Consider the following 27014-nt stretch of genomic DNA (forward strand, 5'->3'; position numbering starts at 1 on the left):
TATAGTGTCCTTCTTTGTCTCTTATTACAGGCTTTGTTTTTTTTATATTTTGAAATAAATCCTTTCTGTTTTTATTTACTTATGATAGTCACAGAGAGAGAGAGAGAGAGAGAGAGAGAGAGAGAAAGAGAGGCAGAGACACAGGCAGAGGGAGAAGCAGGCTCCATGCACCGGGAGCCCGACGTGGGATTCGATCCTGGGTCTCCAGGATCGCGCCCTGGGCCAAAGGCAGGCGCTAAGCCGCTGCACCACCCAGGGATCCCCAGGCTTTGTTTTAAAGTCTATTTTGTCTCATACAAGTAAGTATTGCTGCTCTGGCTTTCTTTTGACGTCCATTGGCATAATGTTTTTCCATCCTCTGTCTTTCAATCTGTAGTTATCTTTAGGTCTAAAAACAAGATGAGGTGCCTGAATGGCTCAGTAAAGCATCTGCCTTTGGATCCCAGGATCCTGGGATCAAGCCCCACATTAGGCTCCCTGCTCAGTGAAGAGTATGCTTCTCTCTCTCTCTGCATGCCCCCCCCCCGCCACAAGCACAAGCTTGTGCATGTGCTCTCCTGCTCTCTCTCAAATAAAATCAGAAAAAAAAACTTAGTCTCTTGTAGGCAGCATATAGAGGAGTGTTGTTTTTATCCATTCTGTCACCCTGTGTATTTTGATTGGGGCATTTAGTCCTTTGACATTCAAAGCAATTATTGATAGTATGTACTTATGCCATTTTATTGCTTGTTTTGTGGTTGTTTCTGAAGATTTTTTTTTTCCTGATCCTTTCTTTGTTTTGTGGTTTGCTGGTTTTCTTTAGTGATATATTTGGATTTTTTCTATTTATTCTTTGCATATTTATTAGTGGATTTTCATTTGTGGCTACCATTAGGTCTGTATATATCCTCTTCCTCTTAGTTTAAGTTTGGACCCACTCTTTTTTTTTTTTTAAGATTTTATTCATAGAAACACAGAGAGAGAATGAGAGGCAGAGACACAGGCAGAGGGAGAAGCAGGCTCCATGCAAAGAGCCTGACGTGGGACTCGATCCAGGGTCTCCAGGATCACGCCCTGGGTTGCAGGCGGCACTAAACCGCTGCGCCACCGGGGCTGCCCTGGACCCACTCTTTACTCCTCTTCTCCCCATGTTGGAGGTATATGGTGTCATAATTTATATCCTTTTATTTTGTTAGTTCCTTAACTGATGTTTTGCAGAAATACTCATTTTTTTATTGCTTTTGTGTTTCCCACCTTCATATTCTCATTTTTGGGCTTTCCTTTCCTGTCAGAGAGCCCCCTTTAATATTTCTTACAGGGCTGGTTTAGTGGTCATGAACTCTTTGAGTTCATCTGGGAAACTCTTTCTCTCTCCTCCTATTCTGAATGATAGCTTTGCTGGATAGAGCGTTCTTGGCTGCAGGTTCTTCCCTCTCAGCACTTTGAATATATCATGCCACTCCTTTCTAGCTTGGAAAGTTTCTGATGAAACAAAGGAAGACTTATGGGGTTTCCCTTCTGTGTAACTGTCTTTTGTCTTGCTGATTTTTTTAAATTTTTTTTAAATTTTTATTTATTTATGATAGTCACACAGAGAGAAAGAGAGAGAGGCAGAGACACAGGCAGAGGGAGAAGCAGGCTCCATGCACTAGGAGCCCGATGTGGGATTCGATCCCGGGTCTCCAGGATCGCGCCCTGGGCCAAAGGCAGGCGCCAAACCGCTGCGCCACCCAGGGATCCCTTTTTTTTTTTTTTAATTTTTTTTAATGTCTTGCTGATTTTAATATTTTTTCTTTATCACTATATTTTGCCTGTTTAATTACAACATGTCTTGGTGTAGATTTGCTTTTGCTGATTTTGTTGGGGGTTTTCTGTGCCTCCTGGGTCTGGATATCTGTTTCCTTCCTCAGATGAGGGAAGTTTTAAGGTGTTATTTCTTCACATATACTCTCTGCCCCCTTCCTCTCTCTCTTTCTTCTGGGACGCCTATGATATGAGTGTTATTATATTTGATGGGTTGCCAAGTCTGTTCTCACTCTGCAAAATTCTTCTCTTTTGTTTAACTTGGTGACTTTCTGTTACTCTGTCTTCTAGGTCATGAGTTCATTCCTCTGCTTCTTCCAGCCATCAAGTGTGTTTGTTTTGTTTACTGAGCCCTGTATCTCTGCTATGTTATTCCTTATCTCTGTATTAACAGCCTCACTGATGTCCTTAACAATTTTTTCAAGTCCAGTGAGTATCTCTAGGATGAGTATCTTTAAATTATGTGTCAAACATGTTACTTTATATCTGTTTTGCCTAGATATCTGGCTATGGCCTTGTTCTGTTCTTTCATTTGGGACAGATCCCTGTGTCATCTCATTTTGTCTAAGTCTCTGTGCCTGTTTCTGTGTGTGAGGAATGTCAGCTACATCTCCTGTTCTTGATGGTAATGGCTTTATGAAGAGGAGATCCTGTAGTGCCCGCCATGTAGTGTCCTGTTCCCCAGGGCCTGGCGCTTCTAGGAGTGTCTCTGATGTGTGCTGCTTGTGCTCTGCTGTTTTGTCCTGGCTGCTCTATCCTTCAGGCCAGTCGTCTGCAAGGCTCTTTGACTTGTGGGCAGTGTTTGGTATCTTGCCTGAATGTGGTGAGTTTTAACTAGGTGTGCTCTGCTTGTGAAATGAGCACCCATCACCACTGCTGTTGGAACCCAGGCTCCTCAAAACTCGTGAGTGGGGAGATGGGGTATGAGCAGGGGTTTGGGCCAGTCTTCCAGGTCAAGGGGCCCGCCTCACTGGAACTCAGGAAGTATTATTGTGAATGCTGGTTCCACCAGAGCACAGGGTGGGAGGCTTGGTGTAAGCACGTTAGGCGGCCACTGTCAGTGCTGTGCTGGTTCCCGCAGATGGCTCTATGCTTATGCTGAGGGGCAGGGAAGGAAATGGCATCGGCCAGTTCCTTTGTTCTTCGATGTGTTTCTCTGTGAACACGGCCTCTCTGGGACGTGCTCCAAGATGAGCACCTGACCTCCCCCTGTGTGTCCCCAGAGTTCTTCAGATCACTGTTTCCATGCTGTTTGTCTGCAGTCTGCCTGGCTTTTCTCCAAGAGCAGCACCCATGTCCTCTGAACTCTTGCCGAGCCAAGCATGCTGACCTTTAAAACCCAAGCTTTACGCCCCACTGGTTGCAAGAACTCATGAAATTTGGACCCACTCACTTTCCAAGCCAATTGCTATGGGGATTCTTCTTCCCTGTGCACTCTCCTGTGTACTGGTCTATCTCTAGCTCTCCTCTGTGACAGCAACTCCCTCCCCCCTGTAGCGGCCACCATCTCTCCCAAACCACAGCTCCACACTTTCTGCCTCTTCCTATGTGGCCTCTTTTCTCCCTTTAGTTGTGGAGTTTTGCTAGTCTTCAGGTCAATTTCTGGGGTATTCAGGATGATTTGATAGTTATCTGGTTGTATTCCTGGTACAAGGTGAGCCTAGGGTCCTCCTACTCCACCACCATCTTCTAGTTTCTTTTTAAGTGCTGTTGCTTGCAATTTATTTATTTTTTAAAAGATTTTATTTATTTATGAGAGAGACAGAGAGAAAGAGAGAGGTGGAGACACAAGCAGAGGGAGAAGCAGGCTCCATGTAGGGAGCCCGATGCGGGACCCGATCCCAGGACCCCAAGATCACACCCCGAGCCGGAAGGCAGGCGCCCAACCGCTGAGCCACCCGGGCGTCCTTGTTGCTTGCAATTTAAATGGGTGAGATTTACTTTCATATTGTGCTTGCATTCTGGAAACTTAACAAAAATCTTACTCCCTGCTTATCTTCTAGTTCTTTATAGATCTTCCATAATACTTTTAGCTCTGAATAAAGGTAACTTTTTTCTTTATAATTCTGATTTTTTTTTTTCTGGTGACTCTGGATGGGATGTCACCTAGAAGTGAGGTAATGGGATTCCTTTTCACCAAGATTAATTGGGAAAAGGTTCCACTTTGTATTCTTTGTATATTCTTTAATGAACATTCCTTTCTGATGTTTTCCTCATCAGGCTCTGCAAGTTTCCACCTATCCTTAAATTGCTAAGATTTTCTGTTTGGATTCATGTTGAATAGGATACATCTATTCAGATATTTTGACATTTTTCCTTTAACATGGTATTGTGATAAGTTATAACTGACTTCATGGAATTTAATTGTAAAATACAGTGTTTGTATAAAATGCATAGGTGGTTGCACAACCATCTAAATATTCTAAAGGACACCCAGGCCAAGACCTGGAGGAAGCCTTCATACCAGACATCCCACTTTAAATGACTCCAAAGGCAGGCCTCCTCTGTCTGGGTGAGTAACACTGTATCCATCTCTAAGTCAGCTGATTTTATTTTTGCATATTTTCTTTTGAGGAAAGCAGAAAAATTCAGGATCCAGTCATTTGTTGCTTTCAAATAACAAAGACAATTACTCAGAACTAGAATCTAACATCCACAAAGATGTGTTGCTGACACATAGCTACAGCAAGACCAATTAGTAAACCAGTAAACTTAGCCTGATTATTTACAGAAATGTAGAGAGCATAGTGACTGACCATATAAGCTTCTTTAAATCTGCCTTGCTAATCTTTTCTTCAGGAGTCTCCGATTGAAAATTTTAAAAGTTTCTCAAGGCTAAGAAGCCACGTCAAGGACATGCCATCACGCTTTACCTGCAGTACACAAAAATTCAGGTGAATTCCTCTCTTTCTGAGGTCCTCAAAATATCTTGAGATTTCTGCTCCTGCCAGGAAGTGGCCAACCTTACTGACCTGGGAAGGAAGCTGAGAACCCTGTAAGCAAGGTATCATTTCCAAGTGACCTCATTGACTCCATAAAGCCAATCCTAGTTGACTGGTCTGGTCATATCTGAATATATGCATCTCTCAAATATCTCAATTATGACATTCCATTCCAGCCTTAATAGTATAGTGAATGTTTCCAGTTGTGCCCTGTTATAAGGAGAACAGATTCTTACTGAATTTATGCAAATAACTATATTGTCATGAAAATACAAACACAGTTGACGCTTTGAAAAACACAAGTTAGAACTGCTTGGGTCCAATTATGTGTGGATATTAAAAAAAAAACAGATACAGTGCTATAAATTTTCTCTCCTCATGATTTTATTAAAAACATTTTCTTTAGCATACTTGCTATAAGAATACAGTATATAATATACACAACACACAAAATATATGTTAATTATTTGTTATTGGTAAGGCTTTGGGCCAATAGTAGGCTGTTAGTAGTTAAGTTTTAGGGGAGTCAAAAGATATACTTGGGTTTTTAACTGTGCAGAGGGTCGGTGCCCCTAATCCCTGCATTGTTCAAGGTCAACTATACTCGTTAAGTTTCCAAGTTCTGGAGGATTAGGTAGAGAGAAAAAAAATTTTTCCCCATAATCCAATGAGACCAACGTGAATCTTTCCCTGGTCCCAGCAGAAACCAGAGAACCAGAGGGCACAGCCTCAGGAGGACAACAGTCCCATCTCGGTCACCAAATTTACAGCTGAACCTTGGTGACTCACACATAGAAACCACGCCAGGTGAGTTGCTGCACAAAGCAGACATTATTTGTAGCAAATAAGATCACAGGGAATACCTTCTGAATCTGTACCCCCCTAAGCAAGGGTCAATATTTGGATAGGGACACCCTGTCACTGTATGGAGAGGCAGGCATGAGGTCATGTGTTCGCACTAAGGCCACAGGCCTGTACCTACATTCTATGTTATATAAATGAGGCTCTGCTCCTTCTTGGGTGGAGATTTTAGTATTCTAATGAGGTAAAGGTAATTGTTGGTCATTCCAGAGGTCACTCCTTGGTTCATCTGTGCAGGGGGAGTCTGGGGTTCAGCTCAAACTGGTCTGAGCCCGCTGGAGGTCTTGTCAGGGCAGTCACTAGCACCTGAGGGGTGGTTCTGGGTTTCATTTGCTTGAGTGAAGAGCTAAGCCAGAAAGAAGAACTTAAGGAAGGAAGTGAATACAAGCAGGTGGACAGTAGAGGTGTCAGGTCTGGGGTGTAGCTGGGACAGTATTTGTTTGCAAAGGTCTATATTTTTATTTTTTCAAATTAAAAAATATTTATTTATTCATGAGAGACAGAGAGAGGCTGAGAGAGAGAGAGGCAGAGACATAGGCAGAGGGAAGAGAAGCAGGCTCCATGCAAGGAGCCCGATGCGGGACTCGATCCCAGGACTCTGGGATCATGCCCTGAGCCCAAGGCGGACGCTCAACCACTGAGCCACCCAGGTGTCCTGCAAAGGTATATTTTGGTTTAAGAGAAAGTTCCTTTCTATCTGGAAGAGCAACATTAAACAATAGTGTTTCAAACAAGAGTCATAAAACTATAATGATCCTTCTCTGTTCATTCAGTTATTCTTGTTCTGTTTGAATCTGGTTTTCCTGCTAGTTTCAGGAATGCTCACACAGTTCAGTTCCATGATCCTAAGGTTATCAGGAACCTGTTTTGTCAAAACTCCTTTTCACGAACCTTGAAAATGAAATACTTTTGCAAAAGCATCAGAGGAAAACAATAGCTGTAAATGACAAGAGACTCAAAAGTGGCTGTGGTTAAAGATCTGACGAGAGTTCACTGTAATGTAGTGGACACAGAGATTTGGTTATTTCTGTGAAACTAAACACTTCAGTAACTAGAATTGCAAGTGATAACATACCAGGACATTTCTATTTCAGATTTCTAGGAGTTTCATATAATTTCTAGAACATTTATGTATCTACACAAATACAACCTAAAGAAAGCTTAGTATTCCTTCTTTCTTTTTAAAAGATTTTTTAAAAATTTATTTATTCATGAGAGAGAGAGAGAGGCAGAGAGAGAAGCAGGCTCTATGTCAGGAGCCCGACGCGGGACCCGATCCCGGGACTCCAGGATTGCGCCCTGGGCCAAAGGCAGGCGAAACCGCCGAGCCAGAGATCCCCTTAGTATTCCTTCTTGTTTGACAGAGTTTTCCGTGTAGTTTAACATATTTAGTAAGCCTAATTAGCTACATAACAAATCCTCTGGAATGTTCTAGGGATCCTTCTAGGAGAAATCCCAAATTCCTTTCCAGGTCAAGAAGACTTCATTTAGAATTTGATTTTGGGAAGTTTGTCAGAAATATCAAAAGGAGTTTTAAAGCACTTGGTCAAATAGGACCATAGGTCACTGTGAAACAACACTTTGGTTATGAACCAAAGTGACAATAAGAGTTTTGAAAGGTAAATATAACAGGTTACATGGTTGTTGGCAAAACTTAACTTTTGATATTGAACAGATTCAGTTTTCATAAGTAATCAAAGGCCTGATAAACACAGGTAATTATGTTGGCAAAACAGAATCCTGTTTTTCTAGGCATAGACCATTAAAAGAGTATACCAACAGTTCAACTTTATCCTTTTAACAGATGAAAGAAAATTAAGTTCCATTTTTACCTAAGTACACTATTGATATTAAAACTTATTTTAAAATCCTTATAAGCTTATTTTTAAAAACACTTTAAGAAACACATTCTCGGGGATCCCTGGATGGCTCAGCGGTTTGGTGCCTGCCTTTGGTCCAGGGCGTGGTCCTGGGATCTGGGATCAAGTCCTGCGTCGGGCTCCCAGCATGGAGCCTGCTTCTCCCTCTGCCTGTGTCTCTGCCTCTCTCTCTCATGAATAAATTAAGAAAAAGAAATCCATTCCTTATCTCTTGATCACACATAAAATTCCTTTCCCAAGATTCCTTTTTCATAAACCTACAACTTTCTCTGTCTATTTTAGTTTGCCCCTTGTTCTCTTTCCCATTCAGAAATAATCAGCTTTACTTTGAAGTAAAATTACCTTGTTTTCTCTCAATAAAAATGGATCTCCATTCCTCATACTTTTTATCACCAAAATATCCTTTCCTTATATACGGAATTGATGCTGTTATTATTTGTAGAAGCTTTTTTTTTTAAAGATTTTATTTATTTATTCATGAGAGACATAGGCAGAGGGAGAAGCAGGCCTCCCTGCAGGGAGCCTGATGTGGGAGTCGATCCTGGGACTCGAGGATTATGCTCCGAGCCAACTCAACTGCTGAGCCATCCAGGCGTCCCATATATGTAGAAGCTCTAATTGTATATGCTAATTATAATTTTTAACTTTTAGATATTCCAGTTTCTAGTGAAAACTAAGTAGTCAGCACTTGTGAGCTGCTTATTACATTGTATTCTTTAAATTGACAAACTTATGAATACATTTCATAATTTCTAGAAGCATGGTCCTTCTTAACAGTATGGTCCTTCAGTGAAGCACAAGATGTGTTTACCAACAGACCTAAATTTATCTTTTTGTAATATGTCAAAAGTAGGTAAACTTGGATTTGTTTAGCAATTAAATGCTTCAGTATTTAGTTTATTTGCATTTATGTGTTATTCAGTGAACTCGTCATTTAACTTAACATAGCAAAATTATTAACTTCCTTAATTCATTTATTATTTATTTATTTAATATGGCTAAATTCTAAGAATAGGAGTTACCAAAGAAATTTGGGAAGCTATTTAAGTGGACATACTATAAAATTACTAAAAAGTTCACATAAAAACTGTTATTTACATCTATCTAGATAATTTGCTTCTGGCAATTATGTTTAGATATCTCAGGAATTCTTCACGAAACATTAGCAAGAATTAGCCATCATTCTAAGTTATTTTTGCTGGCAAATTTTGCAACAGACTGAACATGAATTTATTTGATTATTAAACCTGGGTAGGATAAAAGCTTTATATTTATTTATTTTTTATTTATGATAGTCACACACACACAGAGAGAGAGAGAGAGAGAGAGAGAGGCAGAGACACAGGCAGAGGGAGAAGCAGGCTCCATGCACCGGGAGCCCGACGTGGGATTCGATCCCGGATCTCCAGGATCGCGCCCTGGGCCAAAGGCAGGCGCCAAACCGCTGCGCCACCCAGGGATCCCAAAAGCTTTATATTTAATACTGTCAGCTAAAGACATGCCTATTTCAATTAGCAAACTTCAACTAGCTTTTATGTATTAAAGGTTAAGTCTGTATCATATGAAGCTGAAAAACATTTGGGTCAATTTTTATATTTCTGAAAGTTTTAGAACAGCCAGCCCTTACTAGTGCTTGCCTTCAAACCAGATAAACAGAGCTCTTCCACAAATTAATTTCAGCAATACCAGCCAGAGGTAGAAAAATACCATACAACACCTATATAGACATATATGAGGAGATGCAAACAGAGACTTTCTTTACAGTCACCAAGATTTGTGGAGATTTGTCCAATTTCCAATTACTTCCTCTCCTCTCCTTTTTTGTGATAAGAAACATCTCCCTAAAGTTTGTATTTCAAGGAATGGCTCTTATATCCTAGAGAAGATGTGGGTGGGAAGTCTACATTACAGAGGCACAGAGAAGGTATCCAAGTTTCTCCAAGGACTTGGGTTTCTCAGGACAATACTCTACAAGCCTTTTGAGATAGAGGGGGAGGTTTTGAGGTTTGTCAGAAGGACAAACTGAAAAACCCTGATTTGTTTCTGGATAATTCTGGGGCCATATTTCTAGTTTTGCAAAGATTTTTAAAGATAAAGATAGTTGCTCCCAATTCTTCAAAGCAATTCTTCAAAGAATTGACATCATAGGGTTATCTATTCAACCAACTGAATTATCCTCAATTTATTTCTTTCCCTTCGTGTACCTAGTTTTATTTTATTTTTAAATATTTTATTTATTAAAAAATAAATAAATAAATATTTTATTTATTCATGAGACACACACACACACATAGAGACAGAGAGAGAGCGAGGCAGAGACACAGGCAGAGAGAGAAGCAGGCTCCATGCAGGGAGCCTGATGTGGGACTCGATCCCAGGACTCCAGAATCATGCCCTGGGCCGAAGGCAGGTGCCAAACCACTGAGCCACCCAGGGATCCCCACTAGTTTTATTTTAGCGTAGGAGAGAAACCCCCTACATTCATTCCTATCAGGCTCAAAATATCAGCTTCTGATATGGCCAAACTTGACTACAGAGCTGCTTAAAAACAAAATTCTTTTGACTATTTTGTCAGTTTTCAGCCAAGAGAAACAGGTCAAACTGCTGGAAGTACTGAATAACCTACCCCCCTCCCAAGGAGGGGGCAAGGATACTACCTTCCCAAGATACAGAGTCACTCCCAAGGATAGCTTTGAGGAAGACCTGACAAGCTGCATGTCCCCGGCAGGCAGACAAGATGAGCCAAGCAAGACAGCAACAGGGAGAGAAAAGATCAATAACTAGTGACTCTGGATTTGGAAAGGAGGGGGTGTCATGGAATTTCATTTTCCTCTTCTATCCGCCCCTGAACATCAGCCTTCAGCCAGGCATTTGTGGGACAGCCTAGGAGAAATTCTGGTTATCTGTTTCCTCTGTGATACAGGGGAGGGGACTTGTGAATGGCCACTGATCTTTCTAATTCTTTAAATTTGGTATGATTTGCTGAAAAGATCTGCTGTCCATGGGACAAGAATTCTTTGGCTGGGGACCTAGGATAGATCTACAAAGAACATTACACAATGGGCACCTGGGTGGCTCACCTGAGTGTCTGCCTTTGGCTCAGGTTGTGATCCAGGGGTCCTGGGATCAAGTTCCGCATCAGGCTCCTGCAGGGAGCCCGCTTCTCCCTCTGCCCTATGTGCCTGCCTCTCTCTCTGTGTCTCTTGTGAAATAAGAGATAAATAAATAAAAATAAAAAAAAAAGAACATTACACAGGAAGACCAGAAGCTGGCAAGCCCTGCCTGTCCCAGGTACTTCTGACTTCCTGCATTTACATGAGTAACCTGCAGACCCTAGGCCTAGAGAATGAAAGGAAGCTAGAACAGGCAGATGGGGCCAGATTTTGAGAAGGGAAATTTACACTGAATTGAAATTTTGTTCTAATCTCCCTTCTTTCATCTTATTAAAGGGAGTCCCTAAGGCTAATCATTACATTTCTTTTTTTTTATTTATTTATGATAGTCACACAGAGAGAAAGAGAGAGAGGCAGAGACACAGGCAGAGGGAGAAGCAGGCTCCATGCACCGGGAGCCCGACGTGGGATTCGATCCCGGGTCTCCAGGATCGCACCCTGGGCCAAAGGCAGGTGCTAAACCTCTGTGCCACCCAGGGATCCCCTAATCATTACATTTCTTTGTACTAGGTGCCAAGAAATCAATTGTTTAGAATGACAACTCTCTAAACTTTTAAAAAAGATTTTATTTGAGAGAGAGAGTGGGGGAGGAGCAGAGGGAAAAGCAGGCTCTCCGATGAACAGGGAGCCTGACATGTGGCTTGATTGCAGGACTCCGGGATCGTGACCCAAGCCAAAGGCAGATGCTCCACCAACTGAGCCACCTAGGTGCCCCTAAATTTTTTTATTCTTTTCTCAAATATAGCCAATTCAGAGGATCCATCATCTGGCCAGAGAGTGGGGACCAGACAGAATGTTTTCACTGGTCACAAAGCCATGTTCTCAGGATATAGAACAAGACAAGAGTTTTTCTTATGTGCACATGAACGGCTTTAGCTAAGCCTTGGGTCTCTCAGAGCCAAACAAATACCCCCTTGTACGCATCAATTTTGTGGCTTTGGCTTCCACCTGTCCCTTAGCCAGTAGCCTTTACCTCCTGTGCATGTTAACCCAAAGCAAAATTTGTCTAAAAAAATACTGGTCTGCTGAGAGCTGTGAACTCACCAGTCTGTGAATCTGGCTTGAACGACAGGCGTATACGTGGTGTTCTGCACTATGGTTTCCGTTTTTATGACAACACAACACAACAAAGAAAAAGTATGGCCGTCTCTGAGAGAAAAAGGACCACTAGAGTTGCTAAACCCAGGGAACTAGTTCTACTAATATTTTCTCCTGCTAATCTAAATTTAGAGAAGGGATGCCTGGGTGGCTCAGCGGTTGAGCGTTTGCTCAGGGCGCGATCCTGGAGTCCCGGAATCGAGTCCCACGTTGGGTTCCCCGCATGGAGCCTGCTTCTCCCTCTGCCTGTGTCTCTGCCTCTCTCTCTTTGTGTCTCTCATGAATAAATCAATAAAATCTTTTTTAAAATAAAAAAATAAATTTAGAGTAGAGAAAAAAAGGGCAGGAGTACTCATCACTGCTTCCACTGGACTGTGCAGGTAGACATGCAAGGCTCTGATGTAGGAATTCTTACTTTTTGCCAGCTCTTGTTAAAAATCCCAGAATCTTTCTACTGCAACAGCTTTGGGGCAAGCAGTGCCCAACTAGTGAGGTCTCATTGCTGGCTTGCCAAAAGTCTCAGGGTGGAAAAATTTTCCTGTATCTTTCAAAGGTTCTTCTGGATGATCTAAAAATTACATTGACATAAGACCGATGAATAGGAAGAAATAAAATTTAATTGTGTTAACATAATAATGAAAGGGAATAGAGGGAAGGGAGAAGAAACGGGTAGGAAATATCAGAAAGGGAGATAGAACATAAAGACTCCTAACTCTGGGAAACAAACTAGGGGTGGTGGAAGGGGAGGAGGGTGGGAGGAGAGGGTGAATGGGTGACGGGCACTGAGGGGGGCATTTGACCGGATGAGCACTGGGTGTTATTCTGTATGTTGGCAAATTGAACACCAATAAAAAATAAATTTATTATTAAAAAATAATAATAATAAATTGTAACATATTGGAACCCAACATACAAGAGAAGTTCAAAGACCAGTAAAATGAGGCATTTATGCCATCTGGAGCATAGGAACGGGATAGGGACCTGGGGCTTCAAAGGAGAGGAGGGCAGTTCACAAGGCAATAAGAAGAGCAGATGTTTGGTAATCAGACGTTGGCCCTGCTATACACATGGGTCACTCAGATAAAATTTATCTCTGGTAGTAACTCTTATTCTGGGAAAGACCCCCAACTTGGATCTTCCTAGGTAGTTAAAGGAGGGACAAAAAGTTTCTCTTGAATCCACTCAGTCGCCTTCAGTTCAAAATAGTCCACATGCCAAAGTGGCATGTTTTGGGGTGGTTTGATCAGAACCCCTTCAGGAGTAAAACATGTTGGGTAAACCTAGGACAGCAAAATAGGGGCCCTGAACCTCTGAGATGCCATCTATCATCTCTGTCCCATTGGGAATAGGATAATTAATGGCAAGAACCCATGCATCTAAAATTCCATAGTTAATGTTGAGGTCTCCTCGTGGCCACCCAGTTTTAACCTGGCAGCTAGGCTATTACAGGGTGGGTGGTGGGCTAATGACCCCAGGATTAAGCATATTTCTAATGATGGGTGAAGGTCCTCTGTACCTTGCTCCCGCTGGCACCACACTGCACTTACTGTTTATACTAGCTGAGGCAGTTGTAAGGCCATTTGGCATCACCAATGGATGATTAGAAGCAGGACCCAATCCATCCTGTTCGTGGTGCCAACTGTGATACTGTTAAGTCAGCATTTGTAACGTAGAGCCTCAGGGTTTCTAACAAGGAGTCCTAGTTCTGCAAAAGTCCACAGGGGAACTGAAGTAGGATTTATCACTCACAGTTCTGGAAGAGGTGCATGGATGGCATGCCTGAGGGGCCCGGTGGGAGGTCACTGCAGGTGCAAAGCAGAGTGTCTCCAGGAGAGAGAATTTAGTTAGGTCATGTTTCACGATACACTCTGACCACCTCTGCCATTTGTTGGGTTGTGTGATCCACTGACACTTAGTGTCATCATCATTCATTGTGGTTGTCCCGTGTCCCCATTCACTCTTGCTGTCTTCTGCCTTTGTTCCTCTACTACTTTGTTTTGCATTAATATTTCCCAGGAGAGCATTTTAATTGGTTTAATTACATTTTTTTTTCAGTTTTTAGTTTTTAAAAAATTGGTTGCTTTAGGGTTACCATATACACCTAATCAGATCAGCTTCAGATTTATGATTGCTTAATTCCTGAGGTACAGAAATGTTGCTCCTAAGTAGTTCTGTTCCTCTGCATTATAAGGCATTATTTCTCTATATGTTGCGACTATTAATGTTACAAAGCCAACAGGGTGTGTTTTAATGAATGGTTTATCATCTCTAATCATTTCTGTCCCTTTTCCATTATAGTTTTGCTCCTGCCCACCTCCTCTGTGCTGTTATTGGGAATTAGATTACACATATTTTACATCATATGTATTGTATGCTCAACAATACATTATAAACATTTTACACCCCGGGCTTTGAAGTCGGTATATACACACCCCATCTTCTTTGCCCATTCATCAGGTGATGGATATTTATGCCCTTTCCATAATTTGGATATTGTTGATAATGCTGCTATAAACATCAAGGTGCATGTATCCTTCAAATGAGTATTTTTGTATCCTTTGGGTAAATACCTAGTAGTGCAACTGTGAGGTTGTAGGGTACTTCTATTTTTAATTTTTTGAGGACCCTCCACACTGTGTTCCAGAGTGGCTGCACCAGTTTGCATTCCCACCAACAGTGTAAGAGGGCTCTCCTTTCTCCACATCTTTGTCAACACCTGTTTCCTGTGTTAATTTTAGCCATTCTGACAGCGGTGAGGTGATACATCATTATAGTTTTGATTTGCACTTCCCTGATGATGAGGGATGTTGAGCATCTTCTCATGTCTCTGTTGGCCACCTGGACATCTTCTTTGGGAAAATGTCTATTCATGTCTTCTGCCCATCTTTTAAATTGCATTATTTATTTTCTGGGTGGTAAGCTTTATAAGTTCTTTATATACTTTGGATACCAACCCCCCCCTTTTTTTTATCAGCTATATCATTTGCAAGTATCTTCTCCCATTCCAAAGGTTGCCTGTTAGTTTTGTTGACTGTTTCCTTTATTGTGCAGAAGCTTTTTATCTAAATGGATTTCCAATAGTTTATTTTTGTTTATGTTTCCCTGGCCTCAGCAGACATATCTAGTAAGAAGTTGCTGTGGCTGTGGTCAAAGAAGTTGCTGCCTGTGTTCTCTAGGATTTTGAATTTTTTTTTTTAATTTTTTTTTTTATTTATGATAGTCACAGAGAGAGAAGGAGGGAGAGGCAGAGACATAGGCAGAGGGAGAAGCAGGCTCCATGCACCGGGAGCCCGATGTGGGATTCGATCCCGGGTCTCCAGGATCGCGCCCTGGGCCAAAGGCAGGCGCCAAACCGCTGCGCCACCCAGGGATCCCATGTTCTCTAGGATTTTGATGGTTTCCCGTCTCACCTTTAGGTTTTTAATCCACTTTGAATGTATTTTTGTGTATAGTGTAAGAAAGTGGTCCATTTTAATTTTTTGGCATGTGGCTGTCCAATTTTCCCAACGCCACTTGTTGAAGAGACTTTTTTCCATTCGATATTTCTTTCCTGCTTTGTTGATTAGTTGACCAGATAGCTGTGGGTTCATTTCTGGGTTTTCCATTCTGTTCATTGCTCTATGTGTCTGTTTTTGTGCCAGTACCATACTGTTGTGATGACTATAGTTTTGCAATATAGCTTAAAGTCTGGAATTGTGATGCCTCCAGCTTTTCTTTTCTTTTTCAGGATTGTGTTGGCTATTTGGGATCTTTTGTGGTTCTGTAAAAATTTTAGCATTGTTTGGTTTAGCTCTGTGAAAAGTGCTGGTGGTTTTTTGATAGGGATTGAATTAAATGTGTAGATTGCTTTGGGTAGCATAGATATTTTAACATGTTTGTTCTTCCAATCCATGTTCCATTTCTTTTTTCTTAAAGATTTTATTTATTTATTTATGAGAGACACAGAGAGAGAGACAGAGACATAGAAGGAGAAGCAGGCTCCTTGCAGGGAGCCTGATGTGGGACTCGATCCCAGGACCCAGGATCTCGCCCTGGGCTGAAGGCAGACACCCAACTGCTGAGCCACCCAGGCGTCCCCCATGTTCCATTTCTTTGTACCATCTTCAATTTCTTTCATAACTTTTATAGTTTTCAGAATACAGATCTTTTACCTCTTTAGTTAGGTGTATTCCTTAGTATCTTATGGTTTTTTGGTGCAGTAGTAAATGGGATACATTCCTTGATTTCTCTTTCTGATGCTTCATTATTGATATATAGAAATGCAAAGGTTTCTGTATGTTGACTTTGTTTCCTGCGATTTTAATGAATTCATGTATCAGTTCTAGCAGGTTTTTTGGTGGGGTTTTTTTGGTTTTCTTTTTTTTTAAGATTTTATTTATTTATTCATGAGAGACACAGAAGAGAGGTAGAGACACAGGCAGAGGGAGAAGCAGGCTCCAGGCAGGGAGCCCGACATGGGACTTGATCCCGGGTCTCCTGGATCACACCCCTGGGCCAAAGGCAGGCGCTAAACCACTGAGCCACCCAGGGATCCCCTTTTTGGGAGTATCATGTCATCTGCAAATAGTGAAAATTTTAGTTCTTTCTTGCTAACTTGGATGCCTTTTATTTTTTAATTTTTTTTGATGTCTGACTGCTGAGGCTAGAACTTCCAACACTATGTTAAATAACAGTGGTAAGAGTAGACATCCCTGTCTTGTTCACAACTGTAGAGGAAAAGCTCTCCGACTTTTGAGGATGATATTGGCTGTGGGTTTTTCATATATGGCCTTTGTTAGTTACGGTATGTTCCCTCTAACCCTACTTTGTTGAAGGATTTTATCTTGGATGAATTATGTACTTTGTCAAATGCCTTTTCTGCATCTATTGAGAGGATCATATGGTTCTTCTTTCTTGAATTAATGTGGTGTATCACACTGATTGATGTGCGAATAGTGAACTACTCTTACAGCCAAGGGATGAATCTCAATTGCAGTGAATGATTCTTTTAGGGTACTGTTGGATTTGATTTGCTAAGTATTTTGTTAAGAATTTTTGCATCCTTGTTCATCAGGGATATTGGCCTGTAGTTTCCTTTCTAGCAGAATCTTTGGTTTTGGAATCAGGGTAACATTGGCCTTGTAGAATGAGTTAGGAAGTTTCCCTTCCATTTCTGTTTTTTGGAACAGTTGGGAAGAATAACTATTAACTCTTCTTTTTAAAAAGATTTTATTTATTTGAGAGAGAAAGTGCATGAGCAAAGGGCAGAGGCAGAAAGAGAGAGGGAGAAGCAGGCTCCCCTGCTGAACAGGAAGCCCAATGGGGCACCATCCCAGGACCCTGGGATCATGACCTGAGCCAAAGGCAGATGCTTAACCTACTGGGCCACCCAGGTGTCCTGGTATTAACTCTTCTTTAAATGTTTGGCAGAACTCAACTGAGAAGCCATCCGGCCCTGGACTTTTGTCTGTTATGAGATTTTTGATTAGTGATTCAATTTCTTTGCTGGTTATGGGTCTGTTCAAGTTTTCTGTTTTTTTCCTGTTTCAGTTTTGGTAGTTTATATGTTTCTAGGAATTTACTCATTTCTTCCAGATTGCTCAATTTAGTGACATACACTTTGTCATAATATTCCTTATAATTGTTTGTACTTTTGTGGTGTTCTTTTGTCTCATTTGTGATTTTACTTTTTGAGTTCTTTCTCTTTCCTTTTTGATAAATCTGGCTAGGGGCTCTGTCAATTTTATTAAATTTTTTTCAGAGGTCCAGCTCCTGGTTTCATTGTTCTGTTCCACTATTTTTTTTTAGTTTCTATATCATTTATTTCTGCTCTAAACTTTATTATTTCCCTTCTCCTGCTAGCTTTAGGTTTCATTTGTAGTTCTTTTTCTAGCTCCTTTAGGTGTAAGATTAGGTTGTTTTTCTCTGAGATTTTCCTTGATTCTTGAGGTAGGTCTGTATTGCTATATACTCCCCTCTTACCTCTTTTGCTGCATCCCAATGATTTTGGACTGTAGTGTTTTCATTTTGTTTCCATGTATTTAAAAAATTTCTTCTTTAATTTCCTGGTTGGCTCATTCATTTTTGACTCATTCATTCTGAACATCCTAGTAGGATGTTCTTTAACCTCTATGTATTTGTTTTCTTTCCAATTTTTTTCTTGTGATTGACTTCAAGTTTCAAACATAGTGTTGTGTTTGGAAAATATGCATGGTATGATCTTAATCTTTTTTACTTGTCAAGGCCTGGTTTGTGACCCAGTATGTGATCTACTCTGGAGAATGTTCCATGTACACTGAAAAGAATGTGCTACTTTGGGATGAAATGTTCTGAATATATCCATTAAATCCATCTGATCCAGTGTGTCATTCAAAGCCCTTGTTTCCTTGTTGATTTTCTGTTTAGATAACCTATCTGTCCACTTCTATAAGTGGGGTGTTAAAGTCCCCTACTATCAATATATTATTATTGATGAGTTTCTTTATGTCTGTTATTGTTTTATATATTTGAATGCTCCCAAGTTGCAGTCATAAATATTTATAATTATTATAGATCTTCTTGTTGGACGTTACCCTTTATTATGACATAGTTCCCTTCTTTATCTCTTGTTACAGTCTTTGGTTTAAATCCTAGTTTGTCAGGGTACCTGGTTGAGCATCTGCCTTTGGCTCAGGGCATGATCCTGGGGTCCTAGAACTGAGTCCCACATCAGCCTCACTGCAGGGAGTCTGCTTCTCCCTCTGCCTGTGTCTCTGCCTCTCTGTGTGTGTCTCTCATGAATAAATAAAATATTAAAAACAAAACCTAGTTTGTCTGGTATAGGTATATTGCTGCTCTGGTTTTCTTTTGATGTTGTTAGCATGATAAATGTTTCTCCCTCCCCTCACTTTCGATCTGCAGGTCTCTTTAGGTCTAAAATTAGTCTCTCATAGGGAGGATGTATATATAAATGGGTCTTTTTATTTATTTTTATTTATTTTTATTTTTTTTTAAATTTTTTTTATTTTTTTTATTTATTTATGACAGTCACAGAGAGAGAGAGAGAGAGAGAGAGGCAGAGACATAGGCAGAGGGAGAAGCAGGCTCCATGCACCGGGAGCCCGATGTGGGATTCGATCCCGGGTCTCCAGGATCACGCCCTGGGCCAAAGGCAGGCACCAAACCGCTGCGCCACCCAGGGATCCCTTTTATTTATTTATTTTTGAAATATTTTATTTATTTATTCATGAGAGACACACAGAGACATGCAGAGAGATTGGCAGAGGGAGAAGCAGGCTCCATGCCTGAAGCCCGATGTGGGACTCGATCCCAGGACTCCGGGATCATGCCCTGAGTCAAAGGCAGATGCTCAACCACTGAGCCACCCAGGCGTCCCTAAATGGGTCTTTTAAAAAAATCTTCTGAATCCTATGTCTTTTGATTGCAGCACTTAGTCCACTTACATTCAGGATTATTACTGATAGATATGTACTTAATGTCATTTTATTACTAGTTTTATCATTGTTTCTGAAGATTTTTCTCTGTTCCTTTCTAGTCTTTGTCACTTTGGGCCTTTTAATCCCCACTCAGAAAGTCCCCTTTAATATTTCTTGCAAGGCTAGTTTAGTGGTCATAAACTCCTGTTGTTTTTGTTTGTCTGAAAAACTCTTTATCTCTCCTATTCTGAATTATAGTGTTGCTGGATAGAATATTCTGGGCTGCAGATTTTTCCCATTCACCACATTGAATACATCATGCCACTTTCTTCTGGCTTGTCAAGTTTCTGTGGGGGGATCTGCTGCTAACCTTATTTGTCTTCCCTTGTAAGTTAGAGGCCTCCTTTGTCTTGCTGCTTTTAGGATTTTTTCTTTATCAATGTATTTTTTTTTTGCAAACTTAAATACAATATGTCTTGATGTTGGCCTGTTTTTGTTGATTTTGATGGGAGTTCCTGGATTTGGATGTCTGTTTACTTCCCCAGCTAAGGAAGTTTTCAGCTATTATTTCTTCACATAAATTCTCTGCCCCCTTTTCTGTCTCTTCTTCCAGGACTCCTATGATATGAATGTTATTATGTTTGATGGAGTCACTGAGTTACCTAAGTCTACTTTAATTATCCATCATTCGTTCTCTATTTTGTACAACTTCATTATTTTCCATAATTTTATCTTCTAGGTCAATTAGTCATTCCTCTGCTTCTTCCATCTTTGTGGTCATTACATCCAGTTGGTTTCAGGCTGAAACCAACTTTTATATCTGTGGTAAGTATCTCCCTGATGTCTTCATGCTTTTCTCAAGCCCAGCTAGTATGCTTAGGATTGTTGCTTTAAGTTCAGCATCAGGCATATTACTTGTATCTTTTTCAATTAGATCCCTGGCCCATGACCTTTTCTTGTTCTTTCTTTCAGGATGGATTCCTCTGTATTGACATTTTGTCTAGGTGTCTGTCTTCTTCTGTGTATTAGGAAAGCCTGTTATGTTTCCTCTCCTGAGAGTAATGGTTTTATAAAGAAGAGGTCATATAATGTTTAGGGCCTGATGCTTTAGGAATTGCCTCTGGTATGTGCTGCATGCACTTGCTGTTGTGTTTTGGCAGCTCCCTCCCTCAGTTCAGTCATCTACAGAGGTTATCCTTGCTGCAATGGGGCAGTTTGGACCTTTGCCAGAGTTGGGTGAGATTTAACTAGGTGTGCTCTTGTCTGCTTGTTAAATGAGACCTGATGCTATTTTTCAAAATAACTGAGGCTTTGCAGAAACTATTGTCAGTAGACACAGTGTGTGTGGAGGTTTGTGCTGGTCTTCTGGGGAAGGGGCCCACTGTGCTGGTCCTTAGGCACACCTGCCTGAGAAAAGCAGTACTGCAGAGTGCAGGGAAGTTGGGCTTGATGTAAGCAGGTTAGGCAGTCAGTGTTGGTGCTGTGCCGTTTACTGAAGTTGGTTTATGCTGAGAGGTGGGGTAGGGAAATGGCACCAGCCAGCTCCTCTGTCCCCTGAGAGGGGAGTCCATGCTTGCTGCTCTCAGGGAAGCCCTCCCAGAAAAGAAAACAGTTTCCCCTCTTGTATCCTAGGTGTTTTCATTTTTTTTCTAGGTGTTTTCAGATTGCTATTCTCACACTTGTGTCTGTTTTGACTGCCTGGAGTAGTGCAATACACTTTGGGCTCTACCCCAGCCAAGCTGTCTGACTTTCAAAACTCCAAACCTCAGGGACCTGGTGTTGCAGGGACTTGTGCTGGTCCTCTGGGAAAGGATCTCACCATGTTGAGATTGATGCAGGTTTGATTCAGAAGGGCAGTCACACCAGATCACAGGGGTGCAGGATTTTGAGCTAGCAGGCTAACGAGCCAGCGTCTGACTTAGCTGCCCTCAGCAGGTGTCTCTGCACCTGTGCTAAGAAGCCAGGGAGGGAAATGGCACTTGCAGACTCTTCTGTCTCCTGAGAAGCAACTCTGTGAATGTAACCTCTCACAGATGTGTTCCAAGAAGAGCAAATGGTCTCTCACTGTGCCCCTTAGATGATCTTCTAATCATGCTGTCTGCCCTGGGATTGTCTGCATGCCTTCAGTCCAGTACACGAAATGGTACCATGCATATCTTCTATCTTCATTTTTATTCTCACGGTTCTTAGAATTGCATAACCAGTCTGTCTTTGTGTTCACTAATTCTTTATCTTGGCAATTTCAATCTACTGCTAGGCCCTGTACTGAATTACTTTATAACCCAGGGAGTTGATAGTTCTCTGTGTCAGTGGTCTCCAAGACCAACTTAGGTATGAGGACTTGCTACGAGGGCTCACAGAAATATTTATTACACAGAAGGGCTTATTTCAGAAAAGCTGTTACAGTGTTTGGGTTTATTCAAAAAGGTCTGTATTAAAATTAGTAAATGGAAAAGGAACATGAGACAGAATCCGGGAGGAGCCAGGATCAAGCTCCAATTCATCAGCTCTCAATGCAGTTGAACAGATCTTAATGTGTGACAACATTTATGAAATATTTCCAGCCAGGAGAGCTCACTCAGGTCTTGGACTGTGGGGTTTTTATTGAGAGTTAGTCATGGGCACATCCATGTGACTCGTCTTAGCTTTTCAGCATCCAGCTACACTAGAAATCTGATACAGTGTGTCCCAAGGCCCCAGATGGACAAAAGCAGGCATGTATCAGAAGTCACACTGTTGGCAAGAGCTTTGCCATGGCCCAAGGCCCCATTTACATATACAGATACTCTTATCATTCCATGTATTCTGAAGGCTTGCAGATTTCCTCCCAGGAGCTCATCAAAGGCTAGTCCTAAAGAATATTTTGGGTTTGGACTGTTGAGATCTGCTACCCTTTTACTGCATAATTTGCAACAGAAGCATTTATTTCGTGTGCACAGCATATCTCTCTGGGTCCTGGTGATAGAAAAATGTAGTGTTAAGGTTGACTCTTTAGTGGTGCAGGAGCACATACTGTGAGACCAGAGGATCTGTTCTGAACTTCCTATGAATTAAGTTCAGTTCCCCAGGGCTTTCAGATTCACCCTTCCTCTTGCATATATTCGTATGTTTCAGGACTCAGTGATCTTTGAGGATGTGGGGGTGGACTTCACCCTGGAGGAGTGGACTTTGCTGCATTCTAGGCAGAAGAATCTCTACAGAGATGTGATGCTGGAAACTTTCCAGAACCTGGTCTCAGTGGGTAAGGATGGATTCAGGCCTTCACTTGGATCTCTTGTCAGTGCTCTTCCATGATTTAAAGTGTGGAAGGAAGACAGACATGGTTACAGCCATCATGGACTTAGAATCTGATAATGTCTCATGACAGTGAAAATGAGTGCATTAAACTGAAGTTTTATTTTTGTTTTGGTTCAGAAGACTTGAAGCTCCTTAAAGTTCAGTAGTGGGAGACTGGCTTCATAAGTTGTTTTGGTTCACAGTTTTCTTGGAAAACTTGTTATAGTCATTAGTAAATTGCCTACCATTTTGACCTCTCCTGCCTGCCATTGATGAAGTCCTGAAAACCCTAAAGCCCTCAGTCTTTCTTTGCTCACAAGTTACTTCTTCAAGATGTTCATTCACATTTTTATTTGTTTAAGATTATGAAACACTGTTTAAACCCAGTGAGTTGGTTTCTAAACACGATATGCATGAGGAAAAAAATCTAATGAAGAGAAAATGGCAAAGTGCACAAGAAATCATTCTTGTGCCTACATATTAGAAAAAAATTGGGAAGACCATAGCATTGAAGATCAGCATGGAAACCATGCAATACATCTGAGGTGAGTTGTGCTGACAACATAAAGCAGTAATAATCCCAGGACAGAGTTTCAGCATATCATGAAATTTTAAAAACAAAAAACCCAGCTCCAAATCAGAGAGAGCGTGAGAGCAAGCAAGCACACAAGTTGGGGAGGGTACAGGGTGGGACAGAGGGAGAGGGAGAAGCGGACTCCCTGCTGAGTGATGTGGGGCTTGATCTCAGGGCCTGGAGATCATGACCTGAGCTAAAGGCAGATGCTTAACCAACTGAGCCACCCACATGCCCCCAAATATATTTAGAATTTTAAGAAAGTTTTCAAAAACTTGACTGAGACATTGAGTGAAGCATCATTCACTTTTCTAGGAAGATCCTGTACATTATAAACAGTATGAACAGTGAATATGATAGAGGTCACTTCAAGGGCATTTAGTTAACTCTAAGACCATCCACAAAGAGTAGAAAAACTTCCTGCATACTAAAATGCAGTTAGTCATCTGGTTCCAATAGCTATTACTTGCTAATAACAAACCATTAATAAACATAACATTGATGAAAATGTTTCTGACTTTTAACAGGAATCCTATGACAGATCCTATGAAAGTAATAAAGGAAATCAACATAGAGAAATGTGCAGCCAGTTTCCCCATTTTAATTTCTGCAAGAATATTTCTACCAGAGTAAAACTCTATGAATACACCAAGTGTGGGAAAGGCTTCATGCATCTTTCTTCCCTTAAGAGGCATGTGAGATCTCACTGTGGACAGAGACTACATCCGTGTCAGGAATGCAAGCAGGCCTGCATTTGTCACACACACCTAAGAACTCACACTGGAGAGAAACCTTATGGATGTAAATTATGTGGGAAAACCTTTCCTTATTTCTATTCCCTCACTCAATATATCAGGATTCACAATACAGAGAAAAACTGAATGCACACAGTGTGGGAAAACCTTCAATGAGTTCTCCAGTCTTACTAGACACATGAGAACTCACACTGGGGAGAAGCCATATAAGTGTAAGAAATATGGGAAAGCTTTCATTTATCCCTCAATCTTTCAAAGACACACAATAACACACACTGAGGAGAAGCCCTATGAATATAAATTATGTGGGAAAGCCTTCCACCATTCTTCCTCACTCAACATATGAAGATTCATACTTCAGAGAAAACCTATGAATGCAAGCAGTACAGGCAAGCCTTCTGTGAGTTCCCAAGCTTTACTGAGCATGTGTGAACTCACACTGGGGAAAAGCCATATAAGTGTAAGGAATGTGGGAAAGTCTTGACTTATCCCTCAGTCTTTCAAAGGCACACGGTAACACACACTGGGGAGAAGCCCTATGAATGTGAGTTATGTGGGAAAACTTTTCGACATCTCTACTCCCTTGCTAAACATAGAAAGAGTCACACAGCAGAGAAAACCTGTGAATGCAAGCAGTGCAGTACAGCCTTCTGCGAGCTTCCCAGTCTTACTAGACATGTGAGAACACACATGGGGGAGAAGCCTTTTAAGTGTAAGGAATGTGGGAAAGCCTTCATTTATTCCTCCACTTTTTGAAGACACATGATAACACACCCTGGAGAGAAGCCCTATAGGTGTAAACAGTGTGGGAAGACCTTCAGTTACCAAAGACATGAAAAGACTCCGACTGGAAAGAAGCCCTATGAATGTAAGGAACGTGGGAAAGCCTTCAGCTGGCCTGAGACCTTCCAAGTCCATGTGAGGCTGTGCACGGGGGAGCAGCTGTCTATCTGTGAGCACTGTGGGAAAGCCTTCAGTTCTGCCAAGTCCCCCCAGGGCCACCTGAGAACCGATACTGGAGAGAAACCTTACGAATGTAAACAATGTGGAAAAGCCTTCAGTTGGTGCTCAACCTTTCAAGAGAACATGTGAGAATTCACCCTGAAGAGAAACTGTACAAATGTGAGGACTGTAGGAGAGCCTTCGCTTCTTCCAGATCCTTCCAGGGCCAGGTGTGGACCCACACCGGAGAGAAGCCTTATGAATGTGTACAATGTGGGAAAGCCTTTAGCTGATCCTCATCCTTACAAAAGCACGCAAGGATGCACACTGGAGAGAAACCCCATACATGCAAACAATGATCCTTTTGAAACCACGTGAGGATGCACACTGGGTAGCAGAGCCAGAATTGCATATCATATTTGATAAATTTTAGTTAGACCCTGCCTTCTAGAGAGAAATTCCATAATTGTAAGTAATGTTGGAAAATCTTGCACTAATTCATGTATAATGCTCCAGGAAGGAAATGTTGGAGGTAATAAATATGGTATTGTGTTTGTCATTACCTCATTTAAAAATGGACCCCTAAACAGTGAATTTCCAGTTCTTTCACGAATATGTGTTCATGTGAGAAATAATTTTTTTAAGTCCTCAAGTTTGAAAGGTTTTTTTTTCCTGATTTTTCACTGAATACAGTTTTCTTTCTTGGTAGTTTATTTGAGCCACAGTGATTTGAAGTGTGCTTTTAAAGTGACAGAAAGTTTAACTGGTATGAAGTGTATTATAGTGTAACTGCCTTAGAGGGAGCTCCTGATTATAACGTAGGGGCCTGACAACATTTGACTGCTGACTATAAAATACAGCTGCCAGTAGAACTAGATTCAGAACCAGGCCACTCTCCACCAATGAAGTTCCTAATAAAGAATCAACCTACAAAACCCCAGGCACCCACCCTTGACCCCAACACATGCCGAACACCAGGTCTGCATTCTCTCTCTACTTACAAACTTGCTGTGTGGCCCTGCTAGTGTACCGTGTCCTTTCTTTTTTTTTTTTTTTTTTAAGAGACTTTTGTGTTTTTTTTTTAATTTTTATTTATTTATGATAGTCACACACACAGAGAGAGAGAGGCAGAGACACAGGCAGAGGGAGAAGCAGGCTTCATGCACCGGGAGCCTGACGTGGGATTCGATCCTGGGTCTCCAGGATTGCGCCCTGGGCCAAAGGCAGGCGCCAAACCGCTGCGCCACCCAGGGATCCCTGTACCGTGTCCTTTCAAATTCCATTATGGGTGTTGCTAATGTGTGTCTTACAATATATAATAAGAACCACAGGGACTGGTCCAGTCACATCACTGGGTCTGGATGGTGCATGTCTGTGGGGCTCACTACAAGCAATATGGCCTAGGTGAGCACCCCTAGGCTTTCCTGCTGACAGCATCACTACTGACAGGGTGAGATGAACAGAAGAGCAGGTTTTCATATCATTAGAATAACAGAACTTTGGTAATTTAGCAATTTCCTTACTGTCCTAGTATGGCACATAGTGGATATCACTTACTTATGGATTTCTTTTTTCTTACTGAAATACTCGTTTAATGCCAAAAATTCTAAGTATGCAAAACTCTACAAAGAGCGATCTTTATCGCCTGCAATTTGTGCTTTTCCTTCTGCATGTGAACTGGACAGCAAGCTTTGAATTAAGAATAGAAATCAGTGATATAATGAAATGTATAGATAGAGATGGTTATGCTGGATTCCATTAGGGAAATGTGGGTAGAGCTGGGAATTCTATTTCCTTAAATATCTTCTAGGTTAACCATCATTAATTGCCAAATTTACATGACATAGAAAGCAGAATGGATGCTAACTTCCAGATCGTTATACTGATTCCTGCCCCCTTTAATCAAGAGTCCTCTCACGGCAGACAGCAAGCACTTGACTTTCATTCTCTCCAACCTAACCTGTCATTATCTCCACGTGCTCCCTCAGCGTAGGTACTGAGAAATGTTTTTTACTTTTCACTCTGGGGATATGTTAAAATATCCCACTGCAGTTATGGAGTGTGAAATCAATGTAATTCTGCCAATTTATGCACCATTTATTCTGAGTCTGTGTTACCAGGTTTATACAAATCCATGTACTTTCTTTGTGGTAAGTCTTTTTTTTAATGTAGTTAAAACTTCTGACATTAACATGATTTCATATTCTTTTTTTAAAAAAGATTTTATTTATTCGTGGGACACACACACACACACACACAGAGGGAGAGGCAGAGACACAGGAGGAGGGAGAAGCAGGCCCCATGCTGGGAGCCCAACGCGGACTCGACCCCGGGTCT

At 41.3% G+C, this 27014-nt stretch overlaps 1 long non-coding RNA gene and 1 pseudogene across 4 annotated transcripts; both read left to right on the plus strand.

The window, feature by feature from the left end:
- The first annotated feature begins 119 nt into the window (after window positions 1–119).
- On the plus strand, window positions 120–22415 carry LOC144290898 (uncharacterized). Of its 3 annotated transcripts, none has more exons than XR_013358390.1 (4): window positions 120–299; window positions 4582–4786; window positions 5428–5531; window positions 22245–22415. It is a non-coding gene; the product is annotated as an uncharacterized LOC144290898 (long non-coding RNA). The 3 variants fall into 3 exon arrangements; XR_013358389.1 differs by lacking the exon at window positions 120–299 and adding an exon at window positions 2332–3712 and having other exon boundaries at window positions 5425–5531; XR_013358388.1 differs by lacking the exon at window positions 120–299 and adding an exon at window positions 2332–3712.
- Window positions 22416–22442: 27 nt separating this feature from the next.
- On the plus strand, window positions 22443–26804 carry LOC144290897 (uncharacterized; annotated as a pseudogene). The gene is made up of 2 exons (XR_013358386.1): window positions 22443–22951; window positions 23508–26804. The product of XR_013358386.1 is annotated as an uncharacterized LOC144290897 (transcript).
- The last annotated feature ends 210 nt before the right edge of the window (window positions 26805–27014 follow it).

Source organism: Canis aureus, chromosome 19 (genome assembly GCF_053574225.1).
Source record: "Canis aureus isolate CA01 chromosome 19, VMU_Caureus_v.1.0, whole genome shotgun sequence".
NCBI classification, from domain to species: Eukaryota; Metazoa; Chordata; class Mammalia; order Carnivora; family Canidae; genus Canis; species Canis aureus.